The sequence below is a fragment of the Strix aluco genome, chromosome 5 (assembly GCF_031877795.1).
Source record: "Strix aluco isolate bStrAlu1 chromosome 5, bStrAlu1.hap1, whole genome shotgun sequence".
NCBI lineage: Eukaryota > Metazoa > Chordata > Aves > Strigiformes > Strigidae > Strix > Strix aluco.
In genome coordinates this window covers 1,622,463-1,636,706 of record NC_133935.1, presented here as the reverse complement: position 1 = coordinate 1,636,706, position 14,244 = coordinate 1,622,463, and positions in this window count along the sequence as shown.

Below are 14,244 nucleotides of genomic sequence, written 5' to 3'. Positions count from 1 at the left end.
GCATTCCTACCTACGTGCCGTGCTGTTTCTCCTCTGACATGCTTGTGCAGCCCCCACAAAAAGCAGGGTCTGTAAATGACTCAGAAATGGGGATTTTTACAGGACTGTCAGCTGACGTCATCAATTATTGTACAAACAGGTTCCACTCCTACTGGAGTTCACAGGGGAGACTCATTCTGTCATTAGTGTTGCTTTCAGCACAGCCAACCTCAACAGCTACATAACTGGCTACGACAAGCCAGACTAATCATGGTTTATAGATGTCTGATGTCTAAATGTCATGTTGGAATTCACAGTAAATGACTTTCTTTTCCACAAACAAGGAAAATACATTTTATAGGTCTTTTATAGTATTAAAGACTTTCTTTGTTTTTCATTTCCAGGAGAGGTCAGATAAAATAGTCCCAGGGACTAAAAGCAGAAAGACAAAATGTCTTTAAAGATCAAACACAAAGTACCCAATAATGTCAAATCGGGTTAAAAGGCAGTATTGCACTAGTAAGATGTAAAATAAGACCTCCCACTAGATGGCCAAAAGCTTCAAAAGCAACAGTGTGCTGCATGAATATTGAAGAAGTAGGCATTTTCAATTACCAACAGGCTTCTGATATTCTTCATTCTATCAATGGACGTTTATTAATGGATAGATAAAACCAATTCTGTGCAGGTGCATTAAAAAATAATGTTTGTGAAAACCAATAACGCAACTTTTACTTGGTTATATCAGACTTAGGATACTCAAAATATTTACTGTCAGGTTAAACCTTTGAATATCTGCATAGAGTTATAAAAGCTGATGTCCATTGTCCACTCATACAGATAGGTAAAAAACACTGTCCTTAGAAGTAATTGCAAATCCTACTTTGATATATTTGCAAATTATCAGTTCGATCGCTCACATTTAGGCATGGTACCATCTTGCTCTTTCCTGACCATGTAAACTTCAATTCTGCGTGGAGACAGTTGCTAATCCTACTTCCTTTAACACCCTGCTCCTTCTCCTTTATTCATTACATTTTGTGGAACGTCAAATTAATAAATAAGACTATTACACCTCTATACTCAGTTACAAGTGCATCAAAAAAGGTGCCGGTCTTTGCAAGGAGTGAAAGCCTGAAACACCTGCCAGAGACAAACTGAAAATTGATCCCCTATGAATGAGAATGTACAACGTGGGCAGCCTGCAGCGGGAGACCAGACGTGATGGCCCAGAAAACCACTGTCGGCATAACGGGCTTGGATTTCCTGACTTAGAGAAGTTGATGAGTACTTTACCTGTCAGTCTAGCAAGGAGCAAAATAGTAAACTTCTAATATCATATCTGTGCAAAACCCAGCTATTCTGCTGCAGTAGTTTAGAAGCCAATCTATTTTGTGCTTTTTTTTTTTTTTTCTGGCTCATGAGCAACTTCATTCACAATGCAGTCTACATTTTTAAGTATGTGACTGCTGCTTATAATAAAGCTAATAAACAGATGCTGATTCCAGAAAGGTTCTTAGAAAGGAAAAATCCACACAGAGAATAGACTGTAATGAGCTATTTTTTTAAAGGAAACTGGAGCTAAATGGTGGCTGAACTATTCTTGTCTTCCAAAACCACTTAAAGAAGTCCAGTGGAAAAATAAACCCGCTAGAAATGTTTTTGAAAAGCTATATTCAAATATTGTCTTGCTCTATGCATGCCTGTGGCGTTAAAATTAGACCAAATGAGATAGCAGCAGTTGGTTATATTGGCAATTAGGTGTTACACCTCTTCTGTGGAGTGTGTATACCATTTTCAACTTATTTCAATATGCACATAAACAGAGAGCTTTAAATTTTCAGGAAACAAGCTCCCTAAGTTCAAGCAGGAGTAAGGCTGAAGAGGCGAGTTTACAGGGTGGAAAACTCACAGCTTGATGACAATGTAACCTCATCAGTTTCTCCTCTGTTTATTTCACAGACGTAAAAAAAGAGCTGTTCCCATTAGTGCTCCCATTAAGCTCTTGATCCACCTGACCTCCTACACCACCTCCACGGGCTTTCTGCAAGACACAGCCGAGATTTCCCACTAAATCCCGAACAAACTTTCTAGCTGGCAGCTCAGTGCCCCGTGGTGTGGGGTTAGTTAATCGCAGCGAGAAGGGGGATAGTCCGGCAGTGGAAGGTCTTCGGAAGGGTAGGGCAGGTTAACATGGTAAACCTGACTACTTGCTCTGCCTGCATCTGATCCTACCCCCAAATAATCCAATGGGAGAAGAAATTGGCTTAATTTAATTAAATACAACAAATTAGCTTTAATTACTCTGCAGAGGATGGTTATATGGATACTGTTTCCTGAAATTTAAGCTTCTAAGAAAAGCTAAAGGAAAAACTTGATTAAAGCTGTCCATAAAATTATTTATATGTGGAATTAAAACTGCAGTTCTGCATTTGTTACCTCATGATAGTAACTGGATTATCAGTCAGTCCAAACCAGTAACAACGCTGGTTATGTGTGGTAACAAGAACTCAGTATTGGAGCAAGGTGAGAGTCTGGCCTGTGTCATTCAGTCTGGGAATGCCTGAGCTCCACAGATGTTGCCACGTCTAGTGGAGACACAAGTGTGGTCCTTTCCAAGGCAGAGGGTCATATTCCTTTTCAATACATGCTCTTTGGAAGGAAAATAAAAGTATTGGCCGGATCTGTTTACACACTGTTTTAAGAAACTATATAGCAACAAGCCCTTGGGGGTGACATGTCAGGAAACAAACGCAGCATGGCACAACAGCAGAAGGGAGGATTTCCTTCAGCCAAGGCTGGAACTCAAGCCCTGCATTTTACCAGGATGCAGGAGAAAGCAGCCAAATGTTCAGAGTCAGCCCAGCAGCTGATCTCCAAAACTGACCACGTTTCCTGAAAGTGGTAGATTGTATGGAATTTGACTGAAGTGCCCCAGAGGATCAATATGTAACAGTAGAGTTGGAAGCAAGGGCTGAAGCAATCCTAAATGCAGCTACACTGCCTCTTCTATGTATCTCTGCAATTGGGTGTCATGAACGGGAAAGCACTTGAAGCACAGTTTGCTTTGCATTGTGGTTACTGACCAAAAATGAATGCATTTCCAAGGAAATCCCACTGTGCCAAAGGGGACCTGTTAAAACAAAAGCAAAAGGAATACAATCTGAAGCATTCCTGATCTCCAAATGATTTTATTGTCAGTGTCTTTTATCATCACGTTCCCCAGTCCAGCTGAAAGAACGCTCCACAGAAATGTGTTCCTGATGCAAAAACATGGCATTGTTTCTATTCTTTTACATCTCTTACTGCTGAAAACACATGAACGTGACAGGAAAAATGTACCTGAACCACGCTCGCCCACTGGGGAGATGGCACTAGGAGGGGAATTGGGTAGAGGAGACATCAGTGGCAATCCTTCCATCAGCACCCCTCTGCATGATCGGGTGTAAAGCACAGCACTGGCGGGCTCTGAAGGCTGTGGGGAAGAGCATCTCCACCAGTGGGACAATCGTTGTGTTGAAAGTTCAGGGTAGCATCAGCACTCAGAGACAGGGCAACCTGCAGGCTCAGATGCTTGTTCACAGAGTGACCTGATCCATGGCTGAATTCACACAGATTTAACGCAGGAAACCATAATCCTGGTCCCTGGTGCTCCATTTGTGGCTGGAGAGTTTGGCACAAGTCTGCTCTAGGATTTTAAAATGGTGCCCCATCATGAATTCTATTTAAAAAGCAATGCAGTAGAGCAGTCAACAAGGTGCCTCATTAGTTCTGCAGAGATGCTCAGCAGGGGCTACTCTTTTCCGCTCTAAAATAGCAGGAATTAGAGCATAACAGAAGAAAAGTGGCTTTCTCTTTAAACAAAACCCAAGCACTTCCTTTCCATCACTCACCCTTTGTCATTTCATATCTCTTTGCTCCTCTTAGGGGCTCATGTCCTTTCGTTTAAAGAAAGAAAATATTTTTTCCCTATTCTTCTTAGTTATCTTTTGAAAATGTGATAGAAAGAATGAATACTTTGTTTAATCTTTAGCTTTAAAGTGACCAGATATCCAGAGAGTGCCCACACAGCCCTGCTCTGACACCGCAGTAAATTCAGCATAAAGTTCCTGGGTAGAAAGGGCTTGATTATAGACATTCATAACGGGAGGAGCTTGTCTGCTACAGCATCATACCACACTATTTTGTTCATGCCTGTACCTACAATGTGCCAATACAGTGTAAGTAATGTCACCCGTCATAGAAAAAGTTGAGAAAAAGAAAAGCAACTAAATGTCTTTGGTTTATAATGAGCTAGGGGTGTTTTAATCTGTATTAAATATGTATTTTTTGTTTAGATCTATAGCGGATTCCATCTCTTAAACCTGTCTTTTAGTAAATCCATCAGGGAAGAGCCTAACTGAGCGGTGGTATCCTACCCCAGTCTTTTGTGCACCACTGCTATGGCAAGGGTAGCACAAAGGGCCAGGTGAGGACACTGCCCTGCTGTGTTCTGCACTCCTCAGAAAGAAAAACGGAGACATATTATTTCAAGGAGGAGGCTGTGGGTGCTTAGAGATGTGTTTTACATACACATTTATTATGAGTTTGAGAAAGGTTTTAGATTTTGTACTTTCTTGAAAACATTTGCCCAAACCAGAAAGCAAAGAGAAAGAGCCTAACTTTTTTTTGGTATCTTAAAAAAAATCTACATGAATTTTGAATACTCCCAGAAAAGTAGATTAGAAAAAATGCATCGTCCGTTTCTTCAGTTTAATATTAGAAAGAATAACCTTTCCTTATTTAATATTTAAATCATGCTATGTAATCTTTGTCCCCAGTATAAGACCAGCACGATGTTTCTCCCTACAGTGTACTTCCTAGGTTATTGATATGCATGATAGTCTTACTCGCTCATCTCCTGAGTTCTCATTGCCTATAAATATTCTGAAGGAGCTCCTAGAGTGTTTGGTTTTCCAGAGCCCACTTATCAAACAGGGACAGTAAAGCTGCTGCTTACTATCAGCATCAGAATGAATATTTCTGAGTAAAGGAAACAAATGGATGGTTTAAAGCTCCCCACCTCATCCCCAATACAGCATTTGCTGCTAAATTGCTCAGCACAAATGCTGGGAGGCTAGCACTGACTATCGTAACGGAATATAGCCAAAATCACTGAGGAAAATACTGTCATCTGAAAAGACAGGATAGGAGTGGGCAGAAAAGGGGAATCCAAACAAAAGCCTGTCTTCAGCCCACCTATTATCTCAGGGAGCGTGCCTCTTAATTATGGAGCTTCACCATGACATACAATCCCAGCTGTATTTTATCTAATACTTGTGGCTTTTTTAACTCCAAAGGAAAATAGATTTTATATAAATAAAAAAGGCACAAAGCTTATCTGTGTATACCTGATTAAAATATATACTTATGCCTATTTCTACCCTTCTCCTGTAACTCCCTCTCATGGCACAAAACGTGCCACAAACCTGTGCCACCCTTCTAGGCAGTGAGACCTTTGCATTGTATCTACCTGAAAGTGCCCAAACTGGTGAATTAGCCAATGCTGAGCTCGGTTCTGCTGCAGCCGTCACACTCACTGTACCTGAGCGAGCTCATTTAAAGTTACCTCAGATATGTCTACACGCTACTTACAGAGATTGTAGGGCTGATGCATATATCATATCATTTGAGTAACACCTTACATTTTGAGTAGTCTAATTTTCTCCCATGTGACCTCCTGTAAAGTGAATTGTCATTATTATGAAGAGTAATAGAGCCAGGTCAAACGTGGAATTAGTGTATGCACCTACAACAGTCATTACAATAGCAACATGTGGAAAAAAAAGTTGGCAGCTATCAGCTGTGTCCTTTCTACTCTTGTGAACACCAGAAAACATTTGGAGAAGGTAGCGGGCTAATCTGCTTGGATGCCACATACTTAGGAAACAAGTAGACATGCCAAGCCTCAGCATACATTTCCTTTTTTTGAGGAGATTCTTTCCTAAGAAATAAATTTCAGCACTTGGCTGAACTAAGTCTGAAAAGGGAATTCTTACTGAAGAGAACTGAAGGGTGTTTTTATGCTGCTGTTTTATACTCTCAAGTGAATCAAACTTTTACTGGTAATTAAGCCCAAACAAATTAACTTTGACAAAGATCAATGTTTCTAAATGTGATTTTCAAAAAGGGCAGTAAGCAAAATCTAGGCATCTTGATCTTGCTAAAAAATATTCTTGCTGCTCTTCAGAGCAGCTCATTCTTTACACAGCGGGAGGTTCGTAGCAGGATGATTGCCTGTGCCCAGGGGTCTCCAGAAGGCTCCTTACCCAGGGGGGTTTGTGCCTCTCCAAGATACATCATCAGTAAGACATGGTAGCTGCTACATGAGGGACGCAGGCTGGCCTGCCTCAAATCCACATAAAATTTCTAAGAGACCAGCCCATAAAAAAGTGATAGGAGCATACGGGGGACTTAGCAACTCCGTAAATCCAAAGATTTTGTAGAACGCTCTGTCCTTCCCACTTCATGGCTACCTGCTAAATGGATTCTAGTTTCATATACCCTACTAAAGAAGACCAACCTTCAGGAAGACAAATGCAGTCTGGCAGTGATCATCCCTTTTTGGAGCTGATCTCTATGGGGACTGCCTAAGTGATCACATTAGAGTGCATTTACAGTTTCTCATACAGCTTGATTTCATAGTTATATGAAGACCATAAGTCCCAGGCCTATGGTTGCTGTTAGAACTCTAAACCAGCTGTATCTACAAATAGCAGGAAATTGAGATTACTTGGCACCTTCCAATCCACATGTAGAATCTGAATGTGAGAGAGGGGAGGGGCTGCTGAACTACACAACATCCATCAGTTTCTCTTATTCCACCCACTTTCTGGTACCAAGTATGAAACTATGTTAAATGGCAGCAGAAGGAAGGCCAGGGATCCCATCAAACTGAACTTAGCAGTGGGCATTAAATAACCAGCATGAATGAGGGCCTCATTGCTTTCTCACACTTCACTCACCAGGGTACCTTGGGGGATTTTTTTAGTTCAGACTCAATGACATGGGGACAAATGTCACCAAAATTACTTTTTCAGCCCTCTGGTCTGCATCTCTCCTAACAATACAGCTTGATTACTCACTCCTACCCTGTGCTGGCTCTAAAATGACATCTGGGTCTCTGCCTCACTAATGGACTCATTAAGAAAATAGAAGGAAGTGTCATATATGGGGCATGAATAAGTCCCAGCCACAATGGGATACATGGCTTTTAGAGTGGATTGAGTCGTTGGGAATCATCTCATGATATCAGAATCTCAATGTCATTTAAAATACACAAGCACACACACGTGTTTACAGAAATAATACACACAGAAAAAAGTGAAATCCAGATGCCATCAAAGTAAATGAGAAAACTAATTTTCATTGTGCTGGAACCAGGACTTCAGCCTATGAAGCTTATAATTGGAAACTTTAGCTGAATGATTTAAGATTGAAAAATTAATACATTGCTGAGATATTTGAAGATCCTCATTAACTTCATAATTCTGCTGACCATTTATAAGCCTAAAGATATTTACTCTTCTCTAACTGCATCTCCAATAAGACTGAGATTTGAAAGCCAACTGGGTCTCTCCCTGCCAGTAACTCTTGTTGCCTTACCAGCAATGCATATGCAGCAGTGCAAATTCTGTTAACTCTTAATTCCCATTATCTTCTTACTCTGAGGGCTGTATCTAGCCTTGCTACCACTTAATTAACAACTCTGTTGGTAGACAAGCTATAAAAGAGCATCTGTAGATCTGCAAAGGAAGAAACATCAAAAAAGTAGGAGAAACACACTTGCATGCTTGAGTTAAACAGCTACGCTTTGAACTGGATATGGGAAAGTCTAATTTTAAGAGTAAGTTTTCTGTAAGATGGAATTAAAGCCAGCCAAATGCTAGATTGATGCTTTGTGATCTAACCTGAGTGTATTCTGCAGGCTCAAATCCTTTCCCTTCCTCTGTGGAAGAAGTGAGCTGCATTAGCACGCTCCCCAGTACGTTTGCCTCTGCCTTGCCTTAGCTGCCCTGAAATTGCTTCCCCGGCTGCTTCCAGTGCTGGATCTGAAAGGGAACAGCAGCCCCCTTTGCACAGAGTTTAGGCAGGTGAGCACTTGGGCTTTCCTTATGACATTCTTTGCCTTGGAGCAGGAATGCAGCTTTTTATAGCTCACCTCAAAGGTCACTCCATCTCTTCCTGCTCCCTGTTAGAAAAAGTAGCTTTGAACTCAGATAACACTGGAAAGATAGACTTGCAGGGGGAGGCATTTACCTTCGCCTGTTCTGACCATCACACCTTACAAAAAATAGGGGTTCTTCTTGAGTGATTTTTGACTTCCCATTTTCTAGCCGCTCGACTTATCAGAGACACATCAGACAACTGCTTCATTGATGTTAGAGTCCCACATGCAACTGCTGAAGGGTTCTCTGTCACTCACAGAAAGGCAAGTGGCAGGAGGAATAATCATGAAGCCAAAAGAAGGCAGGCACAGTTTGCAGCTCATGCAGTGCTTCTTCTGCAGTGGCTGTCTGTCATCATGTTTTACCTGTTTGTATAAAGTTGTATGCATCCGCTGTAGTCTGGGCTCAAAATTTCAAGGGACAAAGGAATGTAAAGCTCTGGTATAACCAATAATTGTGTGCACCTGCCAGGCTGAACTCCATTGAAAAGGCGAACTCAAAGCAGCCGTTCTGTACCCGTGTTTCCGATCCCCACAAGCTGTAAAAGAGGTTTACATAGTGACTGGCTCCGTTACTTCTCCTTTTGAAAAGCACTGCACAGGCAAGAACGGTTGCTGAACTGTTCCCACAGTTCTGCCCACGTTTTGTCAAAATAGGAAGTAAGCAGGAAGCAGAGGGTATTTTTTAATGAAGTGAATAGCACAGCAAACAATTAGGACTTCCCCTGAAGATAGGAAGGTTTTTGTGCAACAAGGTGAAAAGGGAATCAAAATCAAGAATATTTCTTAGTGAAAAAGATTGATATGACCATCCTGAGGCAAACTGTCATTGGTGTAATCAGAAGTAGCAGCCGTCAGAGGATAGGAATTGTCTCATAAATTGCCTGACAGAACATGACAACTTGGTTCATAAATAGCTGCTTCTGTGAAAACAGATCCTACAGCAGAGAGGCAAAAACATATTGTAAAGGGAATCAACTTTATGTTGTGCTAGCCTCATTCTAATTAACACACTAGTCCTCAGGCAAAAGAAGCCCTCTTCTACAGCCCACACTCCAGATTTCTGGTGTCTCATATCTTTTGAAACAAAAAAGACAAGGTTCATTTTTCCGGATGAAACCAATCTTACCAAATCGGTATAGTCAAAAGTACTTCATGAGGATGTGCAGACTCTGCCCTAGCAGCACCGACTAAGCAGGAACTTCAGTAGAGGCTATTTTTCATCTCCACTTACTATTTTTTTAGAAGATTGGTATAGCATGCAAGGATATTTCTGAGAAGTGCAAGACACCGCTGGGAACTAGGTCTATAAAAAGGAAATGAAGTATGAATAAAAAATTGCAGCGTATTAGAATGAATATGCACATGCAACATGAATATATTCATTTTTAATGACACTTTTTATAACTGTCAGTGAAGTAGAAGGTTATGGATTTCTAATTCTGAGAGAGTCATAACAGAAAACGATGTCTTCTTCAAACAAGGTCACCCCTTATAGAGTGGGCATGTGCCCCAGCCAGCTGGATATTGCTAGTCCAGTGCACACAGTACTCACAGTACAGTGAAATGATGCGTGTTCTTAAGAGCTGTGCAAAGATCAGTAATTATTTAAGGAGAACTGATTAATTTTTGTGCATACTAGGCTATTGCAGGTTAAATGCAATAAAATATTACCTAACATTCCTGCAGCGTTAAATAACAGACCCAAATGCTAACAGAGGGGAAAAAGAAAAGAAAACATTCTGATATTCTATGCAACGGAGGTAACATTCAGAAGACTGGTTCCAGTGCTTTGTTGCTGCAGTAATTTCCTATGTTTATGCTGACATATTTGTCCTTGCTGATGACAAACTTAGTGTAAGTTTTAAGATTACTGCATATCTAAGACTATAAAAGCCCATCCTGCTTTTTATTTGCCTTCCTGAGATCGTATGTGCATCTTTACTCCTCCGTATCACAACCAAATCGAATTGAATACATCTCTGAGGCAGCTTAGATCTTTATTCTTACAGAACCGCAGCAAGGGGTACCTAGAGGACCCTCTCAGAGCTGGCCCCAGGCTTTTTGGGTATGCCAGGAGAGGCTGTGAGGGCTTAACCTCCTGACTGCAGAAAAAGCCCCCGAGGGTGGGAGAAGCACAGGGAGAGGGCTGGGAGGAGGGAGAGGGACACTGCAAACAGCTCTGAGGCACCCTCTGGGGAACAGGAAGGAGATAACTGGGGCAAAGGAGACTTGTGCAGTGTGGGAGCCATCCCTCAGCCCTGGCAGCCCCACAGGCCTCGCCTGCAGGCACCAACAGCCCTGACCGGCCCCCCCTGGCCCAGCCGGGGTTAGCGGTGCCGGTCTCCACCTCCCCACAGCCCAGCCTGGCCAAGCCGGACCTACCCGTGGGCCCTCGGCCCAGCCCAGCCTCAGCCTGGGCCCTGGGAGGCGCCCGGGCCTGCCTGGGCCTGCCCTTGGCCGGGGCTTGGGGGTGGGCCCAGGCTGCCAGGCCTGGCCCAGGCACCCTGTGGGGACCTCTCGGCCACCTCGGGGGGATCCTGGACCTGCTGTCCCCCAGCACAGCAAAGAGCTCGTCACTGGGAGCCATGATGGCAGCGGCAGCCCTGAGTCCTCCAGGGGTGTTGAGGAGGGGATGCAGCCTGTGCGAGGAGGTGCTGGATGCAGCCCGATGGAGGGAAGCCATGCGATTAGGTAAAGTTATTTAACAATCCTTTCATTACTAACTGTGAAGGCGGCGGTGGGCCTGGGCAGCGAGTGGATGTCCCACCCCGGCGGGCTCATCCGCCACGCTGGGCAGCTACAGCCTGCGGGGGTCGTGGTGTGGAGAGACACGCAGGGCCAGGCCTCACCCGCTCTTTCTCAGAGTGCTGTGGAACTGCCACAGCCGAGCTCACGGTGCGACCGTAAATCCGGCCTCAAAAGAACCCCCTAAGACTTAGTTTGAAGTTTGTTCTGTACGGCGGTGCTGCATGCACGGGGGATCACTCCACCTGACATGCATGCCGAAAGACAAAGGCACACTTAGTGTATACAATACAAGAAATGAATATTCATGTAATTTCCAAGAAGCACATACCTATTTCCAGAGAATCGAATCCATGTGTTAATACATTGTGCAAACCGAGCGCCAAACTGAAGTAACCAAACCACCTGAGGAACTTGAGGTGGTGTCTGCCTAAAGGCTGGAGAGGTGCTGCCCCTGTGAGAAGCACCTGCTGTTACCCAGCTCCCAGTGGTGACACCCAGCACAGCTGCTGGGAAAGATGACCAGCACGATACCAGCAGAGAAGGGCTCCGGAGCTCCTGGTGTGATGCCGCTATTCACAAATTTGCAGGGCAAACCTCCCCTGCAGCTGCAAACTGAACTGACTCAACTGAAGTGAAGCTTTTGAGGTTTGAAAAAGTTTACCTAGTGGCTATCACCATAATATTTTACAGAAATTTACATGTTCCAGTGGGGGAGCACAAGTGGAGATGCCAAAATACAGCTGTTCAAGTGCCATCTGTGGGCTCAGTTTTTTCAATAAATATTTATAGTAAAGATAAGTTGACAAGCTTATGTGAAGGAACAGCTAATTCATCTCCTAAGTTTACAGTCATCCAACAATTTCAGTTAAGCACTCTTCTTTCTTTATATTTTTTCTCTTTACCACTGCAAGTCCAGTGCTAACAGACAAGTCTGCTCTCACATACCTTTTAAAGTTGTTGTGGTAAGTTTATTTTAAATAGAATCTGTGCTAGTGTTGCTTGACTTGGCAGAAGGACAGTTTGGGTGCTCAGCGTGTTGCATGTTAAAGGGTCTGCTGCACACTTGGCTACATGGCATAGGCACACTTTCAGGATTTTCTTTTAAACCAAGATCAGTTGGAAATCAGTGGGCTAGGACTGAATGACTGTTTTGTAGTCTCATTGCTTATTTTCTCTCTGACTTGGATTTCTGTGTGCAACTCACCTCACGGGAGAGCTACTGGGATCATTTCTGAGGACTTTTGAAACTCTCTCATGAAAAGCAACTGAAAAATTAAGCATAGTTATGAAATGCTTCCAGCCTATCATGCAAAACCAAGATCAGAATACAGCGTTTCAGTCTTTGCTCCCATCGCCTTGAGAGGCTCGTCTGTTTGTTACAGCAGGAGGGAGGGATGTCAGTAGTGGTGATCCTGGTTGGGGAAAGAAAGATTGTGGTTTATTTAAGAGGTGTTGTTGAATAAAAGAGCAACTTGCAGTGATTGCTGTGAGAGAAAATCATGATTTTCAATTTTAATAATATTCAAAATAGTCTAATTAAAATCTGAATTTTGTTTTATTTTTCTTTCTGGGAGAAAAACCTGGAAGCTTGGGACTAGCAATTATAAAGATGAATAACTGCATAATAAATACTAATCTGAGCCTTGGTAATTAGGCCCTGCAGCGTTTTGATTTTTAGATGAGAATGTGGTTCTGAATGGATGCACAAGAAAGGCAAGCAGTGTATAACAGATGTAGAGAAGTAGCTTACAGTCATTGTTGTACAAGACTGGTGTATGTGTTGTACGCCTCAGTATAGAACCTACCCTGTATTTTGCCACAGGGAACTTGATAATATTTATTTGTGCTCAGCCATAATCTAAAGGCCTCTTGTCATAACAGATAGGGCTTGGATGGGACAGTCTTGAACGTAGTCTAAATGAGCAAGGTGCCTAGGACTAGCCACAACAGCAAAGGAACTTAGAAACTGGGCCTAGAAAGTCTTGTCCCTCAGGTCATGCTGTATACTTTGCCATAAAATGCAGGGCAGCTAAATTGTTCAAAGTGAAGTTATATGTGTGGTCACTTGCCATTTCATACTGTCAGTAACATTATATTTGTACCACAAATTAAACCAGATTCAGGCATAGAGTAAGATTCTTGTTAGATTTTTTTTTTTACCAAAACTTTAAATTCCTAGACTAGAAGCTGGATCACACCCTAATACTTAAAGAACAACATCCCCATCTAAGTTTCTTAAATTCCTAATCCTAGAATTCCAGGAATAAGTACAGGAATTTATCTAAGTATAAAATGATTACTCTCTGTTACACTACTTGTAATATGGGTATATAAGGGAGCATTCTCTGATGGATATGTTGAAGAGTATTAGAAATAAACTTTGCTCAGCTGGTTGTCCACACAATAGCACCTCAGTTGATTAAATGATCCATACCTCAGCAAATTACTGCCTGGAGGCTAAGAAAAATCCACAAACTCAAGTTTAAATTCTGCATGGGAGAGGTTATGTGCAGCATGGATAGCTCTATTTTCTCATCTTTTATTGAAATGAATGACTTCCTCAAGGAAGAAAAAAAGGAAATTAATGAGGAATTTATTTTATTGATGAGTGATATGTGTTTAAAGAAAGATTTTGAAGACAGAAGAAATAATGAAACTCAATGCAAAAAAAGAAAATCTAAACTGTTTTCTGTTCTGAAGCAACTCCCAGGAACATAGTAAATTCAGGGTTTTAAAACTGCATGAGCCTTCGCTTGTCGGACCTATGATGTTTTTCCCCCCATTTAACATAATGCAATTTTACAGCAATTGTACAGCAGATTTAAGTATAATAGAACTTACTGGCTTAATTTCCTATCCAATATTTTATCTTTCAGCTTATTTTAGTCTTACTCTTTCAAGTTAGAATGAAGATCCCTCTTCTGTGGAGAGATGCAAGCCCCAAATACTTCAGTGTTCATGTCTTTCCTCTGACCTCTCTTATCCCATTTGCAAGCAAACCAGGCATCACTGATAAATCGAATGCAGACACTGCTGTAGTATTGATTCATTATTTTCTTGTACTTTTGCCATTGTATTCATGTTCTGAGACTTGATTTAGACTAGAATTCTGTTTGGCAGGACAGTCTGTCGTGTGCTTCCATGCTCCCTTGAAGAGCAAAGGTCCTACTTCCTGCAGGCTGCTGTAGAACAAATAGCATTACACATGTTAAATCGTAGTTCATTGAAGTGGAAATATATGAATAAGATCAAATGTATGGCTTGATTCAGAATTAAATTTTTAAAATTCAAGAGCACTGAAGTATCAC